Below are 11,693 nucleotides of genomic sequence, written 5' to 3' on the forward strand. Positions count from 1 at the left end.
CGCGGGATTTAAGTGATGGACTCGTCGAGTCGGGTCCCATACTCGACGAGTAGGCTCTGACTGGAAAAAACCCTAATATGAGGGTTTTCACCCTATTTAAATAAACTTATACAGCCTCCATTGCCACTTTATGCTCCCAGAAATCCTCCATAGCAAACCCTAAGTGTTTTGGTGCAAGATCTAAGGTTTTTGAGTGATTTTTGTGGGTTTTGACCTCAAGTAAGAAGGAAGAGCATAGAAGGATCAAGAGGATACTGAAGGATTCTAGTTTGGTTCATTATTTGCAGTCTTTGAAAGGTATAAAGTTTGTATCTTGCTTGGTTGTTTGTTAGATCCCTTTTGGGAAGGATTTAGGGCTTTTTAAGCCATATGAGGTAGCCAACCATGGTTGCAAACATGGTTGGGGGTCAAGGCATCGTATCTAGCACTGGGGGAGAGTCACAAGGTAGATTTGGGTTGCTTTTGCACCCAAGGAAGGCCCCATGCAACAAAAGAGTCATTTTAGAGCCTTTTTGGCTCAAAAGGCCCATGCATGCACGTAAAGTTCGTAACTTTACGTGCTAGATCGAGCTTAGGGGCTTGGATCTATCGTTTGGACAAGTGTTGTACATCAGAAATCGAGGATTTAGGGTGTGGACGTTATCGACTCGGCGAGTCCGTTCTTGGGACTCGACGAGTCCAAGGCTTTGAGTCCTAAATTTTTTTAGGGTCAAAGGACTCAGTTGGGTGTTAGAAAGGTTGTAGCAGGGCAGAAAGAGTGACCCAACGCATTGGACTTAGTTTTAGACCTGGAGTTCATGGGACTCGACAAGTGCTAGAACAAAATCGGCGAGTCCAAGGCAATCTAATTATATTTGAAGATGAACTCGATGAGTTGTTCATACAACTCGGCGAGTCAAGGTCAGGACTTGTTCAGATGAACGTGAACTCGGCGAGTGTTCATACGACTCGACGAGTCGGATGAAGGTTCATCGATTTTCGTAAAGGAGGGAAACTCGTGGAGTCGTTGCCAGAGTCGACAAGTCGAGTCGTGGATAAGGAGGAGTTAAGGAAAAGGACTCGACGAGTTGACGACCCAACTTGGTGAGTCGGGCCAGCTAGAAGTTGACTTTGACTTGGACTTAGTTTGGGGTAAAATAGTCATTTTACCTTAAGAGTAGATATCAGTTTCTGACAGAGTGTTCTGTGGGGATTGTATCCGGAGGATTTTCGAAGCAGTAGCAGACAGAGGTTTCCCGCACAGATTATCAACAGCTACTCGTACGAGGTGAGTTACCTTCCAGTAGGGGTGGGTCTAAGGCCACACGGCCGACCCACCAAAGAGGAGTATTTAGAAGATGATTGGCTTTGTGATAATTATCTTGGTCTGGTTATGTGCTTTGGTCATGAGTTTTATTTGGATGATATGTTATGTGTTTAATAGGGATTAGTTTCCCTGACAGCGGTCCTTAGGACCGAAGGGTAGGTCAGTACCCGAATATGCCTGACTGTATGTTTATATCTTGTTATGGTATGCTAGTGGTAGGGGTGGAATAGTCCCCAGTTACCGGTTGAAAGATACCGATGTCAGTTACCGGTTGAAAGATACCGATGATGATTAACGGTTGAAAGATATCGATGATGATTACCGGTTGAAAGATACGGACGACGGTTACCGGTTGAAAGATACCGATGGAAGTTACCTGTTGAAAGATACCCATGATATTGTATGGTATGTGGTATGATGGGGGAACTCACTAAGCTTTGTGCTTACAGTTTTGGTTTTGGTTTCAGGTACCTCTTCGTCTAAGGGGATGGAGTCGGCGGCATAGCATCGCATCACACACACACACACACACACACATGATTCTGCATCGGACTTTCTGGGATTGTACTCTGATTTTCCTTATTTTTGATGTCATGGTTTGGGACAAAACATTATGATTTTGTAATGTTTTGCTTTATTGACAGTGTTATGGTAAGATGTTTTAGAAATTATTAATTTAAAAATGAAATTTTTGGGCTCGAATTTTGGGATTTTCTGATATTCGATTCCGAGAATTGCATGCTAGTTAGGGATAAGGGTCTAGGAAGGATGCCTTATATGCCTGTTGTATGAGCTGTATGCAAGGACTGTTTAGTCAGCAGTAGGATGGCCTGTGTAGGTTACACCTAATTTGGTTACCCAATGCACGAATGCTGCTTCCTTTATGCGATGGGGGTCTGGCCATCTTCAACTTGCTAAGGAACGGATATGTAACAGTATCTGCAAGTTAGTTAGGGGGAAGTGGTGGGGACTCCTAGTGCAGCTGATGGTGGAGGGTAAGTCGGAGAGTGCCGTAGGGAAGCCTAGGATGAGGTCAGTGGAAAGGGTATCGGTAAAAGGGACTTGGTGAAGTCGAAGCAATCCTTGAGGAAAGTACGGGTAGATCTGGAAGGTAGTATGGGCCCGTACTACTGAAAGCAGAGGACCCGTACTCGACTCAAGGAGGGCCTAGATGGAACCTGGAAGCTTGGAAAGTGTGTGAGACCTCCGAAAGGTATATGCGAACCTGAAATTCGTATGTTTATTTTCAGAATGGTGGTCACGCGACATGGAGTAGGAGGTTCAGGATCTGGGTCAGGATCGGGCTCGGGCGCAGGATCCGAGCATGTGGATGATGGGTTACGCGAGTTCATCGTGTCCGAGATCACGAGAGGTATCCTTGATGCGATGTCGGTTATCTTCGGGTCGATCAAGGAAGGGATCATTGAGCTGATGGAGGATCGCCTCAGGGCGTTCAAGAGTGACATGGCGGCCAGCCAGTCAGGATCACGCACACTGTCCTTTAAGGACTTCATAGGGAGTGGTGCGCTGGATTTCCATGGAGCGAAAGACCCCATTGCTGCTAGGAGATGGATCGCAGACCTTTAGTCTGCACAGCTAACAAGCTTTTGCCCGGAAGGGTCGAAGGTCCGTTTTGATGCAGGGTGTTTGAGAGACAGGGCCAAAGATTGGTGGGAGTCGGTTGGCGACTCTCATGGAGCCTCAACTGTTGAGGCTATGACCTGGTCAGACTTTGTGACCAGATTCAGGGCGGAGTTTGCACCAGCTGTGGAGCTTCAGCAGCTGGCCAGGAAGTTCTTAGACATGAGGCAAACTACAGAGACTGTGGCGGAGACACCGCCAAGTTCCGGGAGAGGGCATTGTTGGTGCCCCAGTGTGCGGGAGATGAGGACATGAAGAGGACCCGCTACCATGACATGCTACGAGCTGACATCCGGGAGCATGTCAGTTTCTCAGCTTGCCCTACCCTGGATTCCATGAATTCCAGGGCTAGGGAGAGGGAGATTGATCTGGAGCATATCCGGAAGAGGAAGGCAGCGGAGGGGCTAACGAAGGGGGCTTCGGGGAAGAAGCCCAAGGGATCCGATGGTAGGCCGAAAAGCCAGTCAGGGCGGAGCCGCTGTGGGAAATACGATCGGTCACACGAGGCACTGGGCCGAGTTCAGGCTGCTATAAGTGTGGCAAGGTTGGGCATTTTGGCAGAAATTCTACTGCCCCTACTCCTGCGATTTAGATATAAGACCTGATTTGCTTTCATTGCAATCATAAGGGCCATAAAAAGGCCAATTGCCCTAGATTGGCAGCAGCAGCGGCCCCGGCAGTGGCACCGACTCCAGCGAAAACACGGGTTGTGGATGGCCGGAAGGCCAAGTTGGAGGCTCCAGTGGTTCGGAGCCAAGCATTTCAGTTGACAGCCGAGGAGGCACGTGCTGCACCTGATGTGGTGACGGGTATTATTTCTTATTTTTATGCTTTTATGTTATGTCGCTGTGATTTTGATATATTATGTGCCTTGCTTAGGATCGTTCCATGTGAACGGTATCCGAGTTCAGGTGTTGTTTGATTCGGGTGACACTCGATCGTTTGTCTCTCTCGTGCTGAGCAAGAAGTTTCCGGAGTCTTCGGGCATGTTGGATTGCGCTCTAAAGGTCGAGATTGTGGACGACCGGTCAGTACGAGCATCTTAGGTCTACCGGGATTGTGTTTTGAGGCTGTTCGAGGAACCTTACCTGGTGGACTTGGTTCCCATACCTTTGCGGGGGAACAAGGTTATTATTGGTATGGATTGGCTGAGCCCCAATGGGGCAGTGATTGACTGTGCGCAGTAGTCAGTGCGGATTAGGACCCCTAGTGGGGGAGAGTTGGTGGTTCAGGGCGAAAGGCCACAACGAGGACCAACTTTATGTTCGGCAGCGAGGGCTAGGTGCTACCTCCAGCAGGGTTGCGCAGGTTATGTCGCCTATGTTATGGATACCCGGGAGGCGGGTAGGGCAACGGTGGGCGATGTGCCCGTGGTACGAGATTTTGCAGACGTATTCCTCGAGGAGTTTCCTGGGATACCTCCGGAGCGATAGGTGGAGTTCAGAATTGACCTAGTCCCTGGTGCTGCTCCGATAGCCAATGCACCGTATCGGTTGGCTCCTCCTGAGATGCAGGAGTTGTCTACACAGCTGCAGGAGATGTTAGACAAGGGATTCATTAGACCGAGTAGTTCTCCCTGGGGAGCCCTGATTCTGTTTGTGAAGAAGAAGGACAGGTCGCATCGGATGTGTATAGATTATCGGGAGCTGAATAAGGTAACAGTGAAGAACTGTTACCCATTCCTGAGGATTGATGACCTCTTTGACCAGCTACAAGGAGCGTCTTGGTTCTCCAAGATTGATCTGCGTTCAGGATATCACCAGATGAGGGTCAGAGAGGTGGATGTGCAGAAGACTGCCTTTCGGACCTGTTATGGTCACTATGAGTTTGTGGTGATGCCTTTCGGGCTCACCAACGCTCCTGCCGCATTCATGGATCTCATGAACCGTGTGTGCAAGCCGATGCTGGATCGGTATTTGATAATTTTCATCGATGACATCTTGGTCAATTCCAAGACGCAGGAGGAGCTCGAGGAGCATCTGCGAGAGGTTCTAGAGACTTTGAGAAGGGAGAACTTGTATTCTAAGTTCTCCCAGTGTGAGTTCTGGTTGTGCGGGGTGCAGTTTCTTGGGCACCTTGTCAACCAGAACAGGATTTCAGTAGATCCGGCCAAAGTGGAGGCCGTGATGAGATGGGAGGTTCCGAGGTCTCCATCTGAGATTCGGAGTTTCCTAGGATTAGCCGGCTACTATCGGAGATTCATCCAGGATTTCTCCAAGATAGTCATACCCCTGACCAGGCTAACGAGGAAGGTCATGGTCTTTTGTTGGGAGCCTGAGCAGCAGGCTGTATTCGAGAAATTGAGGCAGAGATTTTGCGAGGCACCAATCTTAGCCCTGCCAGAGAGCATGGAGGATTTTGTCGTGTACTGTGACGCGTCCATCTCAGGTTTGGGCGCAATATTGATGCAGAGAGGGCATGTCATTGTTTACGCTTCGAGGCGGCTGAAGACTCACGAGGGGAACTAGCCGACACATGATTTGGAGTTGGGGGCTGTTGTGTTCGCCCTAAAAATTTGGCGTCATTACCTCTATGGGGTTTGTTGTATGATTTACATGGACCACAAGAGCCTAAGGTATCTCATGGATCAGCCAAATCTGAATATGAGGCAGCGCCGGTGGCTTGAGGTGGTAAAGGATTATGACTGTGAGATTCTCTACCACCCAGGAAAGGCCAATGTGGTGGCCGACGCACTTAGCCGCAAGGCAGCGCTGATCAGGGATATCTGTCTAAGGAACGAGCGACAGACTTCGACGACGAAGTCTAAAATGAGTGGGGGAGATTTGTAGCCCCTGATTCCTGGTATGTATTTTATTTAAGTAATTTTGCATTTTTTTCCCTGGGACTTGGCGAGTTGAAGGCTCAACTCGCCGAGTAGAAGCAGGATAAGACACGGGATTTAAGTGATGGACTTATCGAGTCGGGTCCCGGACTCGACGAGTAGGCTCTAATTGGACAAAACCCTAACCTGAGGGTTTTCACCCTATTTAAACAACCTTATACAGCCTCCATCACCCCTTTATGCTCCCAGAAACCCTCCATATCAAAACCTAAGTGTTTTGGTGCAAGATCTAAGGCTTTTGAGTGATTTTTGTGGGTTTTGACCTCAAGGAAGAAGGAAGAGCATAGAAGGATCAAGAGGATACTGAAGGATTCGAGTTTGGTTCAATATTTGTAGTCTTTGAAAGGTATAAAGTTTGTACCTCGCTTGCTTGTTTGTTAGCTCCCTTTTTGGGAAGGATTTAGGGCTTTTTAAGCCATATGAGGTAGCCAACCATGATTGCAAACATGGTTGGGGTTCAAGGCTTCGTATCTAGCACTTGGGAAGAGTCACAAGGCAGATTTGGGTTGCTTTTGCACCCAAGGAAGGCCCCATGCAACAAAAGAGCCATTTTAGACCCTTTTTGACTCAAAAGTCTCATGCATGCACATAAAGTTGGTAACTTTACGTGCTAGATCGAGCTTAGGTGCTTGGATCTATCATTTGGAAAAGTGTTGTACATCAGAAATCAAGGATTTAGGGTGTGGACGTTATCGACTCGGCTAGTCCGTTCTTGGGACTCGACGAGTCCAAGGCTTTGAGTCCCATATCTGTTGAGGGTCAAAGGACTCAGTTGGGTGTTAGAAGGGTTGTAGCAGGGCAGAAAGAGTGACCCAACGCATTGGACTTAGTTTTATACCTGGAGTTCATGGGACTCGACGAGTGCTAGAACAGACTCGGCGAGTCCAAGGCAATCTTCTTATGTTTGAAGATGAACTCGACGAGTTGTTCATACAACTCGGCGAGTCTAGGTCAGGACTTGTTCTTTAGATGAAGGTGAAGTCGACGAGTGTTCATATGACTCGGCGAGTCGGATGAAGGTTCATCGATGTTCGTAAAGGAGGGAAACTCGTCGAGTCGTTGCCAAGCTCGACGAGTCGAGTCGTGGATAAGGACGAGTAAAGGAAAGGGACTCGACAAGTTGACGGCCCAACTCGGCGAGTCGGGTTAGCTGGAAGTTGACTTCGACTTGGACTTGGTTAGGGGTAAAATAGTCATTTTACCCTAAGAGTAGATATCAGTTTCTGACTGAGTGTTCTGTGGGGATTGTAGCTGGAGGATTTCCGGAGCAGCAGCAGACAGAGGTTTCACGCACAAATTATGAGCAACTACTCGTACAAGGTGAGTTACCTTCCAGTAGGGGTGGGTCTAAGGCCATAATACCGACCCACCAAAGAGGAATATTTAGAAGATGATTGTCTTAGTGATAATTATCTTGGTCTGGTTATGTGCTTTGGTCATGAGTTTTATCTGGATGATATGTTTTGTGTTTAATAGGGATTAGTTTCCCTGACAGCGGTCCTTAGGACCGAAGGGTAAGTCAGTACCCGGATATGCCTGACTGTATGTTTATATCTTGTTATGGTATGCTAGTTGTAGGGGTGGAATAGCCCCTAGTTACCGGTTGAAAGATACCGATGACAGTTACCATTTGAAAGATACCGATGATGATTACCGGATGAAAGATACCGATGATGATTACCGTTTGAAAGATACCGACGACGGTTACCGGTTGAACGATACCCATGGAAGTTACCGGTTGAAAGATACCGATGATATTGTATGGTATGTGGTATGATGGGGGAACTTACTAAGCTTTGTGCTTACGATTTCGGTATTGGTTTCAGGTACCTCTTCGTGTAAGGGGAAGGAGTCGGCGGCGTAGCATCGCATCACACACACACACATGATTCCACATAGGACTTTCTGGGATTGTACTCTGATTTTCCTTATTTTTGATGTCATGGTTTGGGACACAACATTATGATTTTGTAATGTCTTGCTTTATTGGCAGTGTTATGGTAAAATGTTTTAGAAATTATTAATTTAAAAATGAAATTTTCGGGCTCGAATTTCGGGATGTTACACAACGAATGCCCAATAAACATGTAAACGACGTAATTGATCCGTTTGTTGTTACGTTGGTTGGTTAAGCTTAATTGTTCACCAAAATAACATAAAAGGGCCCACTTTTGTGAAAAAACATTTTTGGTCCTTAAAAACTGAAAATTTATAACTTAGGCGTAATTTTGATAAAAATAACACTTTGGGTCCCATAGGACCAAAGTTTTACATTGAAGGCTAGTTTCAAATAAAAATAACATTTTTAACCCACTTTTGTCAAAAAAATATCATTTACAACCCAAGTAAATGAAGTTTTTACATTTTCGGCCCAAAGGCATAGAACTTTTCCTTTTTGGCCCAAATTTGATAAAATTTTCATTTTCAGCCCTTATAACCGAAAAATAACATTTTGGCTCAACTTTGTTTAAAATGACACTTAAGCCCACAAAAGCCCAAAATTTTACAACTTTAGACCAAAAACCGTGAAAGCCCAATATGAGGCCCATTTACGAAAATTTACACTTTTAGCCCTTCTAAAATCATAAATACCATAAAGATCCATATTTATTCAAATAAATATATTCAAAATCGTGAGTTATATATAATAACTTCACTTTTTGGTTATTTTGTCATATTTTGCCCTCTTATGCGATTCTTCTTAGTTTAGACAACCTTGAAATGTTTCAAACCTTTTCTTTGCATAATCATAACACATAACATGAAAAAGACATATAATCATGCATATACACATAGATCTACACAAAAAAACTTGTATTCTCCCCTAAAACATAGTAAAAACCAAAAATAGGGGGTATGAACTCACTTTGAGGTGTTGAATTCGGTTTTGGTGAAGAAAATAGAGAGATTTCGGCCCTAGCAAGCTTTCTTGAGTAGATCTCGAGGTTATTAGGTTTATAAGGAACATAGATCATGAAATAGAGTGTAAGAAAAGTAAGTTCAACATGAATATGAAGTTAAACACCTTGATGAGAAAGTAACTTACCAAGAATGGATGGATTTTGATTAAGAGTTCTTGATACACCCTTAAAACTTACGAGAATTTGCAGGAATAGAGAGAGGAATTTCCTTGTGCTAGAGAGGAAAAGAAGAGAGAATATTTTTTTTGAAATGAAGATTGTTGGTGGTGAAGACCTTATGGCCGAGGGTACAGAGAGAAGAGAGAGAGATATACAAATCTTGTTATTTGTGAGGTAATGACTTGTCTAGAAACATGAGATTTTCCGTAGATATATGGGGGTTCAACATGAGTTGTCACATACATGTTAAATCTTCATCCTTTCTCTTTTTTTTATAATATGGGCCGAGAATGGGAGGGAAGGAAAAAGAGGAAAGAATTGTTTGGGCTAGTTTTGGTTATGCTCGAAATTATGAGGCCTAATATGGAAGTTTTCAGCCCATTTGATTCATATTAGAGTTTACGGCCCAATAATCATAAAGAAGTGGGTTTACGGCCCAAAAGGGTGAACATAACGGGATTTCGGCCCGTTTAGGTTCAAGAACATTGTTTACAGCCCATTAAGGCCTATGAAAATGAAGTGAGACGTTTTAGGCCCATCATGGCCCAAAATGCTATGGTTTAATGAATGTGGGTCCAATTAGAGCCCAAATAGGGTTCCTTGGCTCAACATACCCAACCTGAAAGTTTATTGGCCCAATAGGCCCAATAAAAGGATCTTGGTCCATTTTGAATTTGAACCGGGATATTAGGGTTTCAAACCCACAGTTGAGCATATGAGATGTATTGAATTAGGTTTTGAACTTCACGGGTGAGTTTTGGTTCAAATAGTTGTTTTTGGAATGAGTATTAGTACATAACATCAACTTAGATTACAAGTTACACAAAATTTGAGTACATGAGGACAGAATTTCCTAGCCAAAAATGCTAGTTGTGACAACTAGGCACTCACTTGATCGAGGTGGAAGATCCTTGGGAAAGCTAGCTCCTTGGCTAATACTTTAGTTTATCTCTTTCCAACATCCTAAATATGAGTATTAATATGCCTCAGTATTCATTCGTATTTACACGGGTTTAATAACTATTTCCCGGATTCCTCAACAATCCCAGTGAATACATCGAGATCTATCAAATAAGGATTAACAAGGTAAGATAATATTTGAGGTAGGGTCTGTTTGATATACAAAGTATATTGTTTAGAAATCCCATTTTAAATACCTCACTTAATCTAGCCTATACATCATTCTCGTAAGAAGATCAATTAGTATATGACTGGAATCACTGAGAAATCTTATTTATAGATTCATAAAAATGACTATGAATATAAATATAAGTTACACTTAATGTGTAGGAAGTGTAGCTTAACTTACATAAATGTTTTAGCAAAAACCAGAAAGTCACGGGCGAAATCTCGACCCGAGAGCTCCTTTTCGTAGAGCTGGTAGATATCTTAGAGCCTAACTAAAATGCTCAGAAGCTCGGAGAAAGACAGAGTCAAAGGTGGGAAAGGAATCATAGATATCTAGGGTTGATTTATGATGGAAATGAGCTAACTTTTGCAACTATCTATAGGCTTGATAGCAAGACTTTCCACGCCTTTATACCAGGGCGCGCTGCGACTCAACGATGTAGCCCTAGTAAGATGTTGCCACATGTCAGAATCTCCCTAGTCTACGTCTCTCCTTCTAGAATGCTATGCATGCCGTGTTAACTACACAGGCGCACCGCGCAAGGGTCGCAGGTGGTTGGTATGATTTTCAATCTTCTAAAAATCGTATTTCTCTCATACGAGCTCCGTTTTGATGTTCTTTATATCTATGCGTAGATATCAACAAGTACTACAAATTTCATTTACACTATGTCGGTTAATTCTCCTCATGTTTAAATTTAATAGTTTATAAATATCACACTGCAAAAGACAGTGTAAAATTCATAACTTCTTCATACGACCTCCGTTCTTGATGTTCTCTATATCGACAGATTGGTATTTATGAGATATCTAACTCTTGTTTATCATTGTTTTGGATAAGAATCAACCAATCTAAATTTTTATTTTTGTGTCGCACTTTGTTGTACTGAAACTTCAACAAACATAACTTCCTCATACGAAGTTAGATTTAGCTGTTCTTTATATGCACGCTCTTGCTTTCATGTGAAGTCAGATTTGATCGTTTGATATACCCACATATTCTTCATCAAGACTACCACAAGTCTCATCAATATTATTTATCATAATAATATTTTATCAAAAATACTATTTGTTTTGCTTATCGATAAATTTATTAAAAGGGTTAATAGTTTGTAACATGCATGACTAACAATTATCCTATTCAAGGATTAAATTATTCAATAAAATGAATAAACATTTAATATAATTACTTAAATCATTTATCCCTAACTTGTTGGTATTACAATTACCTCCCTTTTAGGATGATTATATCCCTGAATCATCAGCAAAACAGCTTTGGATAATGATACCGTAATTCTGTTATCCATCCTAAGCAAGGACTGTTATGGTACTTCGCTTCCATAGTACTAAATCATCTTACTATAAAGTCTAATACTCAACAAAACACCCTATGTTCTTTTATGAAAGCTTATCATATTGTTGATCTATATTCATCATCAAAACATCAACTCTGATGAACCAAACTAATCTTTCTCACTGAATTTTCACACACGACCAATACTTTTCTCACTAAGGATTAAATGACAAAGTTTCATGATCTTACTATTTCATGCCCTCTTTGGGTCTCGACTTTGTTAGGCTAAAACTATCTTTTCATCAGGACTAACATAAGTATTCTCAAGGAATAAGAGAATAATCGAAAATTTTACTCATTCATGATGATAAGTCTTAGAAAAAAAATCCTTTATAGACTAAT

Source organism: Lactuca serriola, chromosome 4 (genome assembly GCF_051521515.1).
Source record: "Lactuca serriola cultivar US96UC23 chromosome 4, Lser_US96UC23_V15, whole genome shotgun sequence".
Lineage (NCBI taxonomy): Eukaryota > Viridiplantae > Streptophyta > Magnoliopsida > Asterales > Asteraceae > Lactuca > Lactuca serriola.